The 16,021-nt window shown below is 42.1% G+C and overlaps 1 pseudogene; it reads right to left on the reverse strand.

Moving 5' to 3' along the window:
• Positions 1-1,264: 1,264 nt before the first annotated feature.
• On the reverse strand, positions 1,265-15,987 carry LOC119035124 (60S ribosomal protein L27a-like; annotated as a pseudogene).
• Between the last annotated feature and the right edge of the window lie 34 nt (positions 15,988-16,021).

Consider the following 16,021-nt stretch of genomic DNA (forward strand, 5'->3'; position numbering starts at 1 on the left):
CTTCCCGGAAACCTGTACAACAGGATGTTCGAATTAAGAGAGCACTGGACCTGTCTAGGAGACAGTTGCTCTTGCCTAAGGAGCAGTGGGCAGCCCTGACTTGTGTGGCTCAGCAGGTTGAATGCCAGCCTGCAAACCAAAATGTTGCAGGTTCAATTCCCTGGCAGGGCAATTGCTTAGGTTGTGAGCTAGGTCCCCCTAGTTGGGGGCATGTGAGGGGCAATCAACTGATGTTCACTGATGTTTCTCTTACACATTGATGTTTCCTTCCCTCTCTTGCTCCCTCCCTTCCCCTTTCTCAGAAAGTAGATAAAGAGCAGTGGACAAAATAGGAGGAGGATAAATTCTACCTTGAAGTATAGTAATATAGTAATATAGTAATATAGTAATAACCTCCAAAAGAGGTTATTTGGGAAAGAGAAAAAAGAGAAGAATGGGCAAAGAAATAATCATGTAATCAAAATCTGTGGATGCATCTGTCCTCTGTATTTTATTTTAGTTTTAAAGATTTTATTTATTTCCAGACAGAGGAGAAGGGAAGGAGAAAGAGAGGGAGAGAAACGTCAATGTGTGGTTGCCTCTCCTGTGCCCCCTACTGGGGACCTGGCCTGCAACTCGGGCATGTGCTCTGACTGGGAACCGAACTGGCAACCATTTTGCTCGCAGGCCCTCACTCAGTCCACTGAGCCACACCAGCCAGGGCTGTCCTCAGTATTTTAATGTGTTGCTTCAACCCGAACTGTACAATTTAGAACCATTAGGGCTGCAAATATATAACTTTAAATAAATGTCTTTATAACCTAAATTTTTTTAAATAGATAAGGATAAAACATTGATCAGTGGTTGTCGAGAACTAGGGAGGGGAGAAACTGACTACACAGGTGCCCAAGGGTGATGGAGAAATGTTCCAAAGAAAAAAGTCCGGCGCTGGTTACGTAGGACTGTATTCATGTGTCACAGTTCCTAGAACTGACCACCAGAAGGAGTGAAACTTACTGTGTGTAAGATATACCTGTTTAAAAAAAAACCAAAACATGCTACATGGCCATTTAAATTAAAAATCATGTGCATTTCTTAAATAAGATATCATAAATGTCAGTTCTCCCAAGTCGACCTTTTATTTATTTGTTTATTTATTTTGCTATCAGTTTCACTTTATAAATGGAAACTTGTGGTCAGGTAGCCGACCGAGGCCTGTAAGTGTCGGTAGTATCTTGCACACTTTCTTTCTCAGGGGAGTTGGCAGAGGAGCCCAGGTCCTCATACCTTCAACCCCTAGAACCTGTTAGGCAGGTTTCTGGCACACAGGTGCCAAAGAACCTACACTCAGACCAGAAGACAAAAGCACTTGTATTTAATGAACTCCCCTCCCTGTGGCTTCAAGCTACCGGCCCACAGGCCCCACCGACACTCTTTAATCTTCTCAGCTCTTGTGCTGAGGAACGTGGCCTTCACCAGGACAGGCTGCTTTGGGAGCCTTTCGTTCCCCAGGACTCTGCAGTAGCCCGATCACACCGCATCTGCGATGGGAGCGGCTCCGGTCTTGTTTTTGGCAGCGTTTACCCGTGTCTGCTCCCTGACCGAGGCCCGCAGTTTGTCCAGGTTGACAGTGGGGCAGAAGCTCTGGCTCCTCTGTAAGTTAGGTGTGACCTCACACCAACTCTCCCAAAGTGACCTGGGTGGTATTTGCCGAGGTTGATCCTGTGCTGATGCAAGCCACCAGCGTTACCTTGACCTCCCAGGCGCTTCCTGTGCTTGTCCATGCAGCCGTGGCCTTGGCTCACATGGCCCCGAAGTTTCCTGATTTTCCTGTCTGGATGGTGTGTGGGTGGCCGAGATGCAAGAGGGAAGCCTCTGTGAAGTTTCTACCCAAGCTGACCTTTTAAAAGAAAAAATATAAACAAGAGGCAAGATGAAGTTTCTGAAAGAGTACTAGCTCTGCCGTATTTTAAAATGTAAATTCTTAATGAAAACAGTGTAGATGGCTCGATAACAGTGCACTGGAGTGAAATTTTTTGAAAATCCAGAAATAAACCAATTAGAAACATAATATATTTTAAAAGCAGTATCTCAGATAACTAGGGAAAGAGGAATTATTCAATAAATAATAATGGAAAACGGAGTAGTCATCCAGGAGGAAGGTTGGCTTCATACTTTGCACCTCATAACAGGAAAAATCCGAAGGAATAAAAGCAAAAAAAAGACAAAAACCACTAATAGTATATAAGTACTAGGCAGAACCATGGGAAAACCATAACTGCAAAGAGAGGAAGAAATTTCTGGGTACAGTACAAAAACTCAGAAATGTCAAAAACAAGAAATCAATTAATTTAATTAGTTAAAAAGTAAAAAAAAATATCTGAGCAGGAAAATATAAGACAGAAAACTTTAAAAGAAAAGCAACAGAAAATTATTTCTAATGATCCTCGAGAGAGGAACAATTTTCCTAACAAATGAAAAGGTCCTACAAATCGATTTTTAAGGGCTTGATGGGAAAATGGATAAAATATACGGACAGGTTAAGAAAACATAAATGGCTCTGTTGTGAACCAAATTTTGTCCTCCTGAAAGTCCTATGTTAAAGTCCTGACTCTCAGCACTTCAGAACGGGACCTAACTTGAAGACAGGTCTTTAAAGAGGTGAGCAATCAAATCAAAATAGGATGGCTTCTAACCCACTATGACTAGTGTCCTTATAAAAAGAGAAAATATGGGCACAGGGAGAACACCGTATGAAGACAGCAATGATCTCCTCCAGCCCAGGGAATGCCAAGGACTGCCAGCAACCCGCCAGAGGCTAGGGCAGAGGCGTGGAGCAGATCCCCGCAGCCCTGGAAGGGAACCAACCCTGCCGACAGCTCGGTCAGACTTCCAGCCTCCAAAACTGGGGCAATAAACTTCTGTTCCTTCAGCCACCCACTCTGTGGTACTTTGTTACAGCAAACTAAGACAGGCTCCTAAACATGGAAATACACTCATCCTCCCCCATAATAAATTAGATTTAAATCTAAACAGCAAGCAACCATTTGTTTTCTACATTGTTAAAGATCAGAAGAGCTTGGATAACACAAAGTCATTGGTGCAGGGAAACAGTATGTTCATGTCTCTTGCTCTTTGGAGTGCAAACTCAGTGGAGAGGAATTTGATAAATCTCTCAAAATAATAAATACGGGTATCCTTCCCAAAATGCGAGAAATGGCATACATAAAAATGTATGCAAGATCTAAAGACTAGAATTAACTATAAATAAGGGGCTGGTTAATAAATCAATCAACATTTACATAATGGAATATTTTATACCTACTAATAATATTAAGGAAGACTCATGTATTGATATAGAAAAATCTCCAAAATATTAAAATACTGAAAAAGCAAAACATATAACTCTATGTAGTGTTCTATTATTTGTGTAAAATATACATACATACACACATTTGCTCTAGTTATGCTTAAAAATACAGGGTCTGGAACAAATAACACCCCTTTTTTATTACAAAATATTTTATTACAGAATCATAACCATGTAATTCTGTAACATAACCATATCACACTCAAGCACACCATATGACATTCCAGGTGAAATGTTCAAATTAAAACTATAAATGATTACACCCATATTATTACCCTACCAACCACACTCAAGCAGGCCTTACTTCTGCCAGACCCTGTATTTTTTGGAAGAATATACACAAGAAACTATTAACACTGGGTTGTTTATGGAGAGAAACTGGGTTTCTGAAATACAGGGTTGGAGAGATGCTTTTTATCACATGATACTTTTTAAAAATTTAATTTTGAACCACGTGAATTATATAAATTTAATTTCCACATAAATAAAATTTCCTTTTACTGCCACGAGGTGGCAGTGTTATAGGCTTTATGGAAGAATGCAGTATTTTGAAATTGGTCTCATGACAGAAAATTTAATTTGGCCTGTAATTGTCTAGTTGGAGATTGAAATATGTTTTTTCATACAAGATAACATATTTTTCCTTCATACATTAATTTTATAATCATAACCTCTTTTTTTTTTTTTTTTGTCTTTTTGCTTTAGTTAAAGTACTACAGCCCTGACCTGTGTGGCTGTGGCTCAGTTGGTTGGGCATCATCCCTGCAAAATGAAATGTCACCAGTCAGGACACATGCCTACATTGGATGTGAGATGGATCTATCATTTTTTAATTCTTCTATCCATTACCTTTTATACTTTAAACTGTTCCTTCATTTTTTTAAGATTTTATTTATTTATTTTTAGAGAGTGGAAAAGAGAGGGAGAGACACATGAATGTGTGGTTGCCTCTTGCACGCCCCCTACTGGGGAAATGGCCCACAACCCAGGCATGTGCCCTGACTGGGAATCAAACCAGCGACTCTTCAGTTTTCAGCCCGTGTTCAATCCACTTAGCCACACCAGCCAGGGCTTAAATTGTTCCTTTAAACCTCCATTTTTTAATCTTATCAACATTATCTCTTAACTCCCTGATAAATAAGATAAGGGTATTATCACTTCAACTCTTTTCCTCATCTCTTTGTCCCTCTCTCACCCTCCCAACTTTTGTTAGCTTTCCAAAACAATACCAAAAACATAACACTTGATCGAGGTATAATTTCCATACAATGAAGTTCACACATTTGAAGTGTACAATCCAGAAGTTTTTAGTATATTTAGAGTTATGCAACCATTATTATAACTTTAGAACATTTTTATTAGCACCAAAAGAAACCCATACCTATTATCAGTCACTCCCCATTTCCCCATAGCTCCCCCAGCCTTACAAAACCACGAATCTACTTTCTGTCTGCATAGATTTATTTATTCTAGACACATCATATAAGTGAACCCACAACATGTAGTCTTTTGCAACTAGCTTGTTTCACTTAGCATAACGTTTTTGAGGTTCATCCACGTTCCAGTGTATGTCAATATGTCTTCCCTTTTTATTGTCCAATCATGTCCCAGTGGATGAAAATAACACATTTTGTTTCTCCATCTCAGCCGATACACAGTTTGGTTGTTTCCCCTTTGTTTTTGCTATTATGAATAATATTGCTATAAACCATTAAGTGTATATTTCTTTTTATTGTCTCTCCTGACTATGATTTGGTTCTAAGAGTCAAAAAGTCACAAATAGGATTATACTAGTGTGTACCTATTGCTCACTGTAGAGCCAAATAGTGTGCTAGGACTATATCGACTCCTCTACAAACTGATACCACAATCTCTCTTTTCCCCCTGAGTTATCCCTTCCCCAGCCTTTCACTCTCTGCTCCAATGTGAACTCATTGCAAGAGGTAATCCATTGCAAGAGGTTAAAAATTCCTTCGTTTATTTCTTTTGTTTTATAGACACTTATCCTCTACTAACGTCCTCAGAAATATTTTGTGGAGGTAGTAAATTTTTGAGGTCTTTGTCTGGAAATATCTTTCTTTTTCCTTCACATTAATTTAGCCTGGTATAGAATTCTATATTTAAATCCAGAATTCTCAGAGTCTTGAAGAAATTATTTCAATGTCTTCTGGAATTTAATGTTACTATGGTAGTTCTTACCACAGTTGGGTTCTCATTCCCTTATTGGTGGTCTGTTTATCCCCCCCCCCAATCTTTTAAAGATCTCTTTGTACCTGGTGCTCTGAAACTTGATGGTGATCTATCCAGCATGGATCTTGCTTAATTTATCAGCGTTGGCAGACTTGTGATTTCAGATTTTGAAAATGTTCTATAATTTTTTAAAAATAATTTCTCCTCCAGTTCCTCTCTTCTCTCTTTCTGGAGCATAAATACTGGGTCTCAGATGCTACTTTTCATCCCTCTGTCTTTTTTATTTAACATTCTGAGAAGTTTTCTTTTTTCACTTTTTGTTTCAGTTTTTATGAATTCTTTTTTCTTTCTTTCCTTTTTGCCTTTTTACTTTACCAGTCTTTTCTTTTCGTATCCAGGAGCTTTATTTGTATTCCTGACTGTTCCTTCTTCACTGCATTCTGTCCTTATTTTGTGGGTTACTGGCTTTATATCTTGCTTAATATTAATTGAAACATTATTCTTTTCTATTCTTTTTTTTTTTAAGAGAGAAGGGAAGGGAGGGAGAGAGAGTGGGGGAGAAACATCTATTGGTTGCCTCCTGCAAGTGCCCAACTTAGGACCAAACTGCAACCTAAGTATGTGCCCTGACCTTGAATAGAACCACTTTTCCAGGCATTGCCCAACCAATCGAACCATGCCCACCAGCACTAAAAGGTTATTCTTCCTCGTATTCCCAGATATATATATATATATATATATATATATATATATATATATATATATATACACACACACACACACACATATTTTTTCTCTCTGGTCAGGTAAGTTTTGTTTATCTTGAGTCTTACCTTTTTTTTTTGCCACTGGTTTCATATATATACTGAACCTTGTTGTTATTGTTTTTTAAAGATTTATTTAATTTATTTATTTATTTTTAGGGAGAAGGGAAAGAAGGGATAAAGACAAGGAAAGAAACATTAATTGGTTGCGTCTCACACGTCCCCTACTGGGCACCTGGCCCACAAGCCAGGCCTGACTGGGAATCGAACCAGTGACCTTTCGATTCACAGGCTGGCGCTCAATCCACTGAGCTACCCCACTCCACCCAGGACAGGTCTGTCACTTTAAAGCCAGAAGAAAAGTAATTTTATCTCCAGGGACACATATTGCGAAATGATGAGCTGCTGAAGCAGGAATTCGTTTTTATTTTCATTCCCCTTCCTCCCTCCCTCGTCACTCCTCACCTCCCAGCAATTGTCATGTTTTTGAAGTTTCTCAGCCCATCAAGTCTCAACACCTGTCCACTACTCCACTGGGTGTATTAAACATGTTTTTAAAAGCAAGTGTGAGTAAAGGTGAAATAATAAATATATACCTAAAAGTTAAAAAAACTATTGAAATAAAAACAATCATTAGTATATGGGTTTAGATGACATTCCAGAAGACCTAGTAATATATATGTATGTGCATATATGTGTGTTTATTATAGCTGTCATTTCTCTCAAACTAAAGAATATATAAATGAACAAGAATACTGTAGTATAAACTTCAATCTGCCCATAATGAGTACAACAACACAATGGTTTAGCATTTGATGGCCAGCATTATGGTCAGCAGTTCCTAGCAAGGCCTTTGAACTGTAAATTTACTACCTGGCAGAAATCCTAACAAGAGGCAATGACTTTGGCTTGACACTTGGTTTTAGTCCAAAACAAACCAAGAGAATTTCAGGATGAAAGGCCCTTAACAGTGGCTGAGTTTCTTAGGGGTTTTTTTCCCCTTGGGAGGAGTGACATTTCTCTTTCTTCTTGAGTTGGGTCATTTACTGGCTTCGTTTTCAGTTCGAGTCACTGCCCAGTATAAAGCACAGCACTAAGGTGACCCCTTTTCCTTATGATGACCCAAGCTTTTTTTGATGACTGGTCTGGGAAGAACTGAAGAGCCTGCCCCAGACCTTGTGCTACCTACCTCTCCACCTCCTTGCTTAGATCTTATTCCATAGCCAGCCTTCAAACACTGTGTCTGTCCTTTCCTGGAACCAAGTGGAGAAGGAATGAAGGCAGGAAAAGAGGAGGCACAGGGGCTCTAGAACCTTCCCCTCCGCCGTCGCCTGGTTTACGCCCTCATACACTAACTCTGGGGCCAGAGGAGGGGGGGATCCAGGTGTGCTGTTCTCACCAAATTCAGAATTGTCACAAGTATTATTACAAAGGTACTGTTTACATTCAGTTACTTTCTGATTTCCAGTAGAACAGAAATTTGTAGAAAGTGTTACAAATTTAAACCTTCATTTATTTGCAAAGGTGAAGAATTGCGTGGCTATAAAGAACTACTGGGATCCAAAGAGCTCTGGGGAGCGTGGCCTTCTGATCTGGAAGGGAATTCAGAGATCGGTTCCCTAATTCGATGGCTGAGAAGCCTGAGGCCCAGGCGAGTTTAGCAGATTAGTGGCCCAGCAGGGACCCAAGTGTCTCCTCCCTGGTCTAGTGCTGTATCACAAAAGCTGACTCCTTCACTCCTCAGGATGTGCTTGGGTTCTTAAAATGAACCAGATCCAATTCTGGGCATGGTCCCTGCCCTCGTTTAATTTACATGTTAGGTAGTACTAAGTGCCAGCCCTGGGGAGTGGGGAAGGTTGGTAGTGTCTGAGGGAAAAGGAAGTCTAGAGGCAAGGGCTCATAGGACTCTCTAGATAAAGGCAAGTCTTGCTGGTGTGATTGGAACAAGAAGAGGGGGATGTGAGAAGGCAAGAGGGAGTGAGGAGGCTAGAGGAGGAGGCAGGGTCAGATCTTGAAGAGTGGTGCAAGCTGCTAGGTAGCCACAGGAGGATTCTAAACAGGACAACGACCTGGTAAATTCGGTGCTTTAGAAAGCCCACTCTGGCTGCAGAAGGGTAAAGAAATTAGCCCATTGCTTCTCAGCATGGCACGAACAGCTTTGCAGTGAGCCAAGATTATGACTGCCTTAGTCTCTGGGGCAATAGGTATAACCTCACAGCTTCTTCCTGCAGTCTCAAACGGTCATCCCGGTGTGCTGTGCACAAACTTGGGTATACTGTGATGAGAAACAGATTGGAAAGCACTACCCTGGAGGAGAGAAAAACTCTAGGTGAAGTGTTTCAATTATTATTTTTAATATTTTATTTATTAGAGAGAGGGGAAGGGAAGGAGAGAGGGAGATAAACATCAATGTGTGGTTGCTTCTCACACGCGCCTTCACTGGGGACCCGGCCTACAACCCTGGCATGTGCCCTAAACTGGGAATCAACCCAGGTATGTGCTCTGACTATGAGTTGAACTGGTCACCCTCTGGTTCACAGGCCCGCGCTCAATCCACTGAGCTACACCAGCCAGGGCAAGTGTCTCATCACATAGAACATCCAAGAGGAATCACATTGACCTGAACCGCAAGGTTAAGACCCGACTCTAGACTTTGTAATTTACTGATTGTCAAGAGTGAAGGTGAAGTAGGAAATAAGAGACCCCCTAGACTAGCGCAATTAGAATAGTGATGTTGCTATTCACTGAAATGGGAAGCACAGGCAAAGAGCTCGTTTGTGGGGAAGGACTATGATTTAGGACATAGTAATGATAAAGTACACAAGAGGCATCCAAGAAGAAATGTCTAGTGAGTGAGAAAATACGTGGCTCTGAAGTGGAGAAGGAGGTCTAGGCTAAAGCTGTGGCTCCAGGCGTCTCCATCCTACCCGCAGTCACTGAGGCTAGTACAGGGTGCACGTCGGGCCAAGAGAAGCAGGTGGAGTGAAAGGAAAGTCGGGGCCCAAGAAAGAAACATTAATCAACGAGTAGGCTTAGGCATAGAAAAGGATCTCCGAAGGGGAAGATGTGGCCAGAGAGGAGGGAAACCAAAGGCTGTGGTGTCCTGAAAACCAAAAATGCGTGTCTTTCTAGAAAGAGAGGTGATGCAGTGTGTCAGATGCTGCTGGAGCTTATTGTGTGAGGCTGTATAAAGCCCCAGCCCCTAGGATCCGTATGTATTCTCAATATGCATGGGCAGTATTAACTTCTGCTTGTCCGAAAAAGGGAAAAGATAAAAGTACTATGTGAGTGACATATGTTTCAGCTGGCTTTTTTGTGGTAATTTTACAATATATGTGTATATCCAATCATTGCACTGTACACCTTAAATTTATACCCTGTTACTTGTCAATTATATTTGAATAAAGCTGGGGGAAAATTGAAAACAAAACAGAAAGAGGAAAAGGACATTGCTACCTGGTGTGCGGAAGACATGGTGGAAGGAAAGGAAATGGAGACCCTGAGAGGTTCTGTAGGGACTGGATGATAAGGGGCCCTGTGAGACTTCGGGGTCTTGGGGATACAAGGTTGGAGACAGAGGCCTCACTTCTATGCAATACCAGCCACCTGTGTGTGGCAGCCTCCAGTAGCCTGAGGCAGTGAGCTCAATTTAAGGTCTTGGTGAGAAGAGCAGGAGTACATGGGAGTGCCCCTCTGGGGTCACAGGGGAACTTTGTGGGCCACGGTTTTGCTGGTGGTGGGAATGAAGGAACGAACACAAACTGCGTTCTCGTCAGTATCCACAGCTGATGAGATTGGGTTAGTCTTGCACCTGCGTGTGGGGGAAAGCGCAGCGTTCCCGGGGGAGATGAAGGAGACATGTTTCCTCAGGGAGAAGTCAGCTTTCCAAAGTGGAGGGTGCTTTGATCAGAAAGATGGAATATATGGGGAGTTTGCTTTCCTGGAAACAGAAGTTCCAGAGGTCATAGTGCAGAGAAAATTTCAGGAGGAAGTGGAATGGTAGAAATGTAGGTCAGGGAAAGAAAAACTGGAGAAATAAGGGGTTGATCATGCATAAGAGAGAGGACCAGGCATGTCAGTGACCAAAACTAATCAGGATTTCAGAGATGGAAGAGACAGACTGGGAGGTGGGATTGGAAAAGCAAATACAGAGCTCATAAAGGATTCGCTGTTGCCCTGGCTGGTGTAGCTCAGTGGACTGAGCACAGGCTGCAAACCAAAGGGTCGCCGGTTCCATTCCCAGTCAGGGCACATGCCTGGGTTGCAGGCCAGGTCCCCGGTAAGGGGTGCATGAGAGGCAGCCACACATTGATGTTTCTCTCCCTCTCTTTCTCCTTCCCTTCCCCTCTCTGTAAAAATAAATAAATAAATAAATAAATAAATAAATAAATAAATAAAGTCTTAAAGAAAAAGAATTTGCTGTGCTTCTAACAGGGCTTCAGCCCAATGAAGTCCCAGGTCTCTTTCCGTTCTTCGGAAAGAGCATTGGTCTCTGGAGATTAGGGTACTCACCACATGGTCTGTGAACTTCCGGGAACATGGTGGGGGTTGGGATTGAGGCTACTGTCATGTCTCTTCCCCTCCTGTATCTCCTCTGCTCCTCCAGAGTAGCTCAACGCTTTTAAGTTAATTACCTGTTGGAATAATGGGAGCACCCTTAATTTATATTAGCCTTTCAACTTCTCAGAGTTTGGTGTTGCTAGTTAATTCCATGCACTCGTTATCCTCACAAGCTCTTACACTTAAGTGTCCTGTCCTGAATCCACTGTCTATCAAATACCCACAGGCTGGACCCACCCAGATTACTCTGGAGTGGTTTGGCAACTCAGTAAATCAGGCTGCGGTCAAAAGAATGGCCAGGTCCCTCGCCCCACCTCTGTGTTTCATAACAAGTAAGGGAAGCTGTTTGATCAGAGGGGAAGAGAAAGAAAAGCAAGGAGCAAATGCATGATAATGAATATAGAATATAGTTTGATAGGGATGTGTATATATATATATATATATATATATTCTCTCGATAGCTCGTGTGAGAATTTCTCTTTTGGTGGGGGTAGGGGATGCTCCTTCATTCACAGAATAACTTTGGAGGCAGATATGGGGGAGAATTTAAACTTTGGGTGGGAGTGCAGTAGTTCTCAAACTTTAACAGGCATCAAAACCCTGGAGGGCTTTTTAAAACACATTGCCAGCTCCCTGCCCCAGGAGTTTCAGATTCAGTGGGTCTGGGATTGGACCTGAGTTTGCTTTTCTAACACATTCCTGGTGCTGCTGATGCTACTGGTTCAAAGACTAAATTTTAGGAAGCATAGGCTCGCAAATAACAGGAGGCTACCCGAATAAATGCACAGGATGAATCTGGGACTGGAGGAAAGGGGATCCAGGGGGAAAGGAGAGAAGACGTGGGCAAAGGAGATGGAGGAATGCTGGGTGCTACGCAATGCAGTCCTCTGGGGGCGAAGAGATTTCTCAGGGAAACTAGAATTGAGGTTGAGCTGTGCATTCTGGGATGACATAGGGGTGAAATAGGGGCATCACCCCTGGAGCTAAGGGGGACTTCAAACTAAATCCATGGAAGTTTTCAGAAATCTTAGGGGAAGCCCCAGGAATTTCCCCAGGTGTTGGAAATTGAGGGTGGAAGGCGATTCAAAGGAATTGCTCTTTAAAACTCAAGAGATAAATTAATTGCATCAAGGGACAGGTGCAGTGGATTTTTATAACACAGCTCATCCCCTCACTGCATGTCTTCTAGGAAGAAGTGCTTGCTGGGGAGAAAGAAGTGTTCTGGAAGAAGAGAACATTACGCATTCCTTAGGAAGATATGATAAAGCCTAATGTTCATAATCCAGCGATGTTAGCAAATGCATAGAAAATCTGGAGAATACAGAAGCTGCTCAACTTCTGAACAGGAATAGGATTCAAAGATTTGTTGTTGTTTTTTTTTTTTAAGATTTTATTTATTTATTTCCTGACAGAGGAGAAGGAAAGGAGAAAGAGAGTGTGTGGTTACCTCTCACACATCCCACACTGGGGATCTGGCCCGCAACCCAGGCATGTGCCCTGACTGGGAAATGCACTCAATCCACTGAGACACACCAGCCAGGGCTGATTCAAAGACTTTTAATAAGTCCAGGCTTTCATTAAGTCCAAGGTGATATCACTATGCCAGTATCCACTAATTTCATTGTTTGGTGACAGGGAAAGACAATGAGGCTTTTATTCTGATGTAAGTTCACAAGTTGAGGCAATTTCTATACACATCACATTGTGAACAGTGGTTATAAAGGAGGGGATTATTATAATTTTCATTTTCTTCACTTTTTACCAATGATGATTTCTTAGAAAATTATTCCTTGTCATCAGAAAATATTTTAGCCCTGGCTCCTATGGCTTAGTGGATTGAGAGCCAGCCTGCGAAATGAAAGGGTGCCAGTCCGATTCCCAGTCAGAGCACATGCTTGGATCATGGGCCAGGTCCCCAGCTGGGGGCATGTAAGAGGCAACCAATTGATCAATGTGACTGTCTCACATTGACATTTCTCTCCCTCTCTTTCTCCTTTCCCCTCTCTAAAAGTAAATAAATAAAATCTTTAAAAAATATTTTTAGAAAGCAGATTGTATCTCATACTTTAGCCTTCAGCTGTGTCAGGAAGTCTGAACTGCTGGGGTGCCTGTGCTTTGAAGGGTCTGGAAAAAGGGAAATTACTTTGTTATTGCAAAGACATGATATCAGGCATATTATCCTAGATGCAAAAAGACAACAGACAGGCTCAGTCAGGGTGTCTATTGACCTTTGTTAGGGAAAAATACTGCCCTAGGACATGACGACCTGCCATGAACTGTTTGGAGTTTTCATCCCAGACCATCCTATGTGGTTGCTTTAGTCTCTGAGTTTGTAAGGCTGCCTTGCAGGCCGCCCCAGAGCTCATCAGATTTAGTATGTGGCCACATCCACAGAGTCCATAAACCTAAGAATGTCAAGTGACTGTTACCATTAAGGCATCTTTTTAGGCTCCTGTAGCTAGCTCTCTGGCACTTCTAGTCACATTGAGTGACAGAAATCTTTGGCAAAGTTGGAAGCCCATGGGCCTCTGAAGCAGTCACCCTGCAGGAACAGGTGTAGCCCTTCCTTTTAGGGGTCACAGCTCCCCCCAGGACCTGAGTAGTCTCGGTTTTGGAGCTATTAGACTTCTTTCTGATCCTGAACATTCAGTCTCTCCCCTCAAATGTTATTTTCCTCAATGGGCTGAGGCTTTTCGGAAAACAAAAGCCAGTTAAGTCCAATGGTGAAAGCTATTTTTCCTTTCTTGCTAAACACATAATTCTTCTTAGGGGAAAACACAGGTGGGGAAAATTATAGTTCAAAGCAGTACTCAGCCACATTTATGCATTCTGGAGGAATTACACTTAAAATTTTAAAAGCTTTTTTTAAGTTAAGAATTTATTATTTTTAAAGATTTTGTTTATTTATTTTTAGATGGAAGAGGAAGAGAAACTGCCTTTCACATACCCCACACACTGGGGACTTGGCCCCCAACCCAGGCATGTGCCTTGACTGGGAATTGAACCAGCCAGCCTTTGGTTTGCAGGCCAGTACTCAATCCACTGAGCCACACCAGCCAGGGCGAGAACCTATTATTTATTTATTTTTATTTAATTTTTAAAAAATAACAGAACTTTTATTTATTTTTAAAAAGATTTTATTTACTTATCTCTAGAGAAGAAGGGAAGGAGAGAGTGAGAGAAACATCAATGTATGGTTGTCTCTTGTGCATCCCCTGCTGGGAACTGGCCTGCAACCCAGGCATGTGCCCTGACTGGGAATTGAACTGTGATCCTCTGGTTCACAGGCCCACACTCAATTCACTGAGCTACACCAGCCAGGGCTCCTATTATTTACTTTTAACAGTATTTTTAGGTTCACAGAAAAATTGAGGGTAGAGAGATTTCCCACATATTTCCTGCTCCCCCCATATACATAGCCTTCCCCATTATTAATATTCTCCACCAGAGTGGTACATTTGTTACAAGTGATGAATCTATGTTGTCATCATAATTACCAAAAGTCCACAGTTATCATCATAGTTATGCTTTAAAAAAAGAGAAGAATTTTATAGAAGTATAGTACATATATTGGTATGGAAAGATATTCACAACATACTATTTTGACAGAAGTTAAAAAGCTATAGTTATATGTTTAACCAGAAAATACATGTGGATAACAAAGTTGAAATGTTCTCATATATTACAACCCAAGGCAGTTCCAGCTGCCTGCTGCTTTGAAAGCCAACTCTAGAGGCATATACCAATATAAGGGAAAGTGGTTTTATTCAAGTGCCAGCAACCTGTAGGATGGTGGACTCTCATCTCAAAGCCCACCTTAACATCTCAGTGCAGGCAGAGGCTTTTATAAGGAGGGTAAGGGACAAAGAGAACAAAGATATTGGGAGGAGAGGCTGTGCAGGCAGCATCCTTACTGGTCCTGATACAGATCTTTAATGTGCCAGCATCCTGGAGCTGGTCAGTGCAGCCAGATTCCTGCAAAGTTGTGGTCAGGGCTGTTTTTTGTACAGGCAGGAACTGGAAGTGCTGGCATTTGCAGTATGCTTATAAGGAAACTGTAAGTACGTGAGTCCTTTTTATTCGTTTGTTAGTATATTTTATTCTAATTCTATTTCATAATAAGTCAGAGTAGTATAAAGTTTTTATTCCCTGTCACCATGAAATACTGGGTATCTCTGGATATTGCCAGAACCCACACAACATAAACTACCTTTTTCAATAATTGAATTAGGGAAGACATCTGAGATCAGCTCAGGAATCGTCACATTGTTTTGCGTTGTGTTGAATGTTTTTCTGTAATTTATAAGAGCTTAAAACCAGAATGTACTGGCAATACACAGTATAACAATACTCATAATTTTATTTAGCACAGTGGTAAATGGCTTTAAAGTATAGTTAAGGGAGGGAATGTATGAGTGTATCTTGAGATATAGCTGGATAAAGTTTCTGAAGAAAGAGGATGACTGATGTGTATGTTTTCTGATTCTAGGGGGTTAAGAAGGTGAAATAGGAACTTGGTAGAGAAACTGAATTGCAAATCAGGAATTTGTGCAACAGTTGTCATCTCTAGGCAATAATTTCCTAAACTGGGGAGCGGGAAGAGCAGGGAAAGAAGCAGGGAGATCGTCCCAATGAGTCCAAAGATCCCACTAGCTCTAACAAGGTTAGTTTTTTTAAGTACAAGACAATTCTAAATAATCAGAAGCCCCCTCTTTCCACGCTCATCCCAGTATTGGGGTAGGGCCAGGTGTCCAGACTCTATAAACCCAAGAAACCGGGCTCTCGGGCCCGGACCCTGCCCACTGGGGTAAGTGTGCCTTCACAGAGGGTGGGGAGACTCCTCCAAGCAGGGAACCTGTGAAGCAAATAGTACTGAGTATCCTTGGCTTCTTCGTAGCCCACCTCTCCCGGGGCCATTGGTGCCATCCGAGCTCCCGACGAGGAACTCCAGTTCAGCCATAGGGTACCCGCTTCGGACCTCTTGGCTTCGGCGGGGCGCCTGTACCTAGTGCGCAAGCGCGGGAAGTTGAGCCGCGCCGCTATCCGAGCCCCGGCGCTCAAGCCCGGCCTCCGCCGGAGCCGCGGGCGTTTACTTTCGAACTGCAAGCCCGCGCTCCTTCCCATTGGCCGGCGCTACCCACTTGAATGTTGCCCGGAG

Source organism: Artibeus jamaicensis, unplaced genomic scaffold, assembly GCF_021234435.1.
Source record: "Artibeus jamaicensis isolate MK-2021 breed Jamaican fruit bat unplaced genomic scaffold, CSHL_Jam_final scaffold_474, whole genome shotgun sequence".
Classification (NCBI taxonomy): domain Eukaryota; kingdom Metazoa; phylum Chordata; class Mammalia; order Chiroptera; family Phyllostomidae; genus Artibeus; species Artibeus jamaicensis.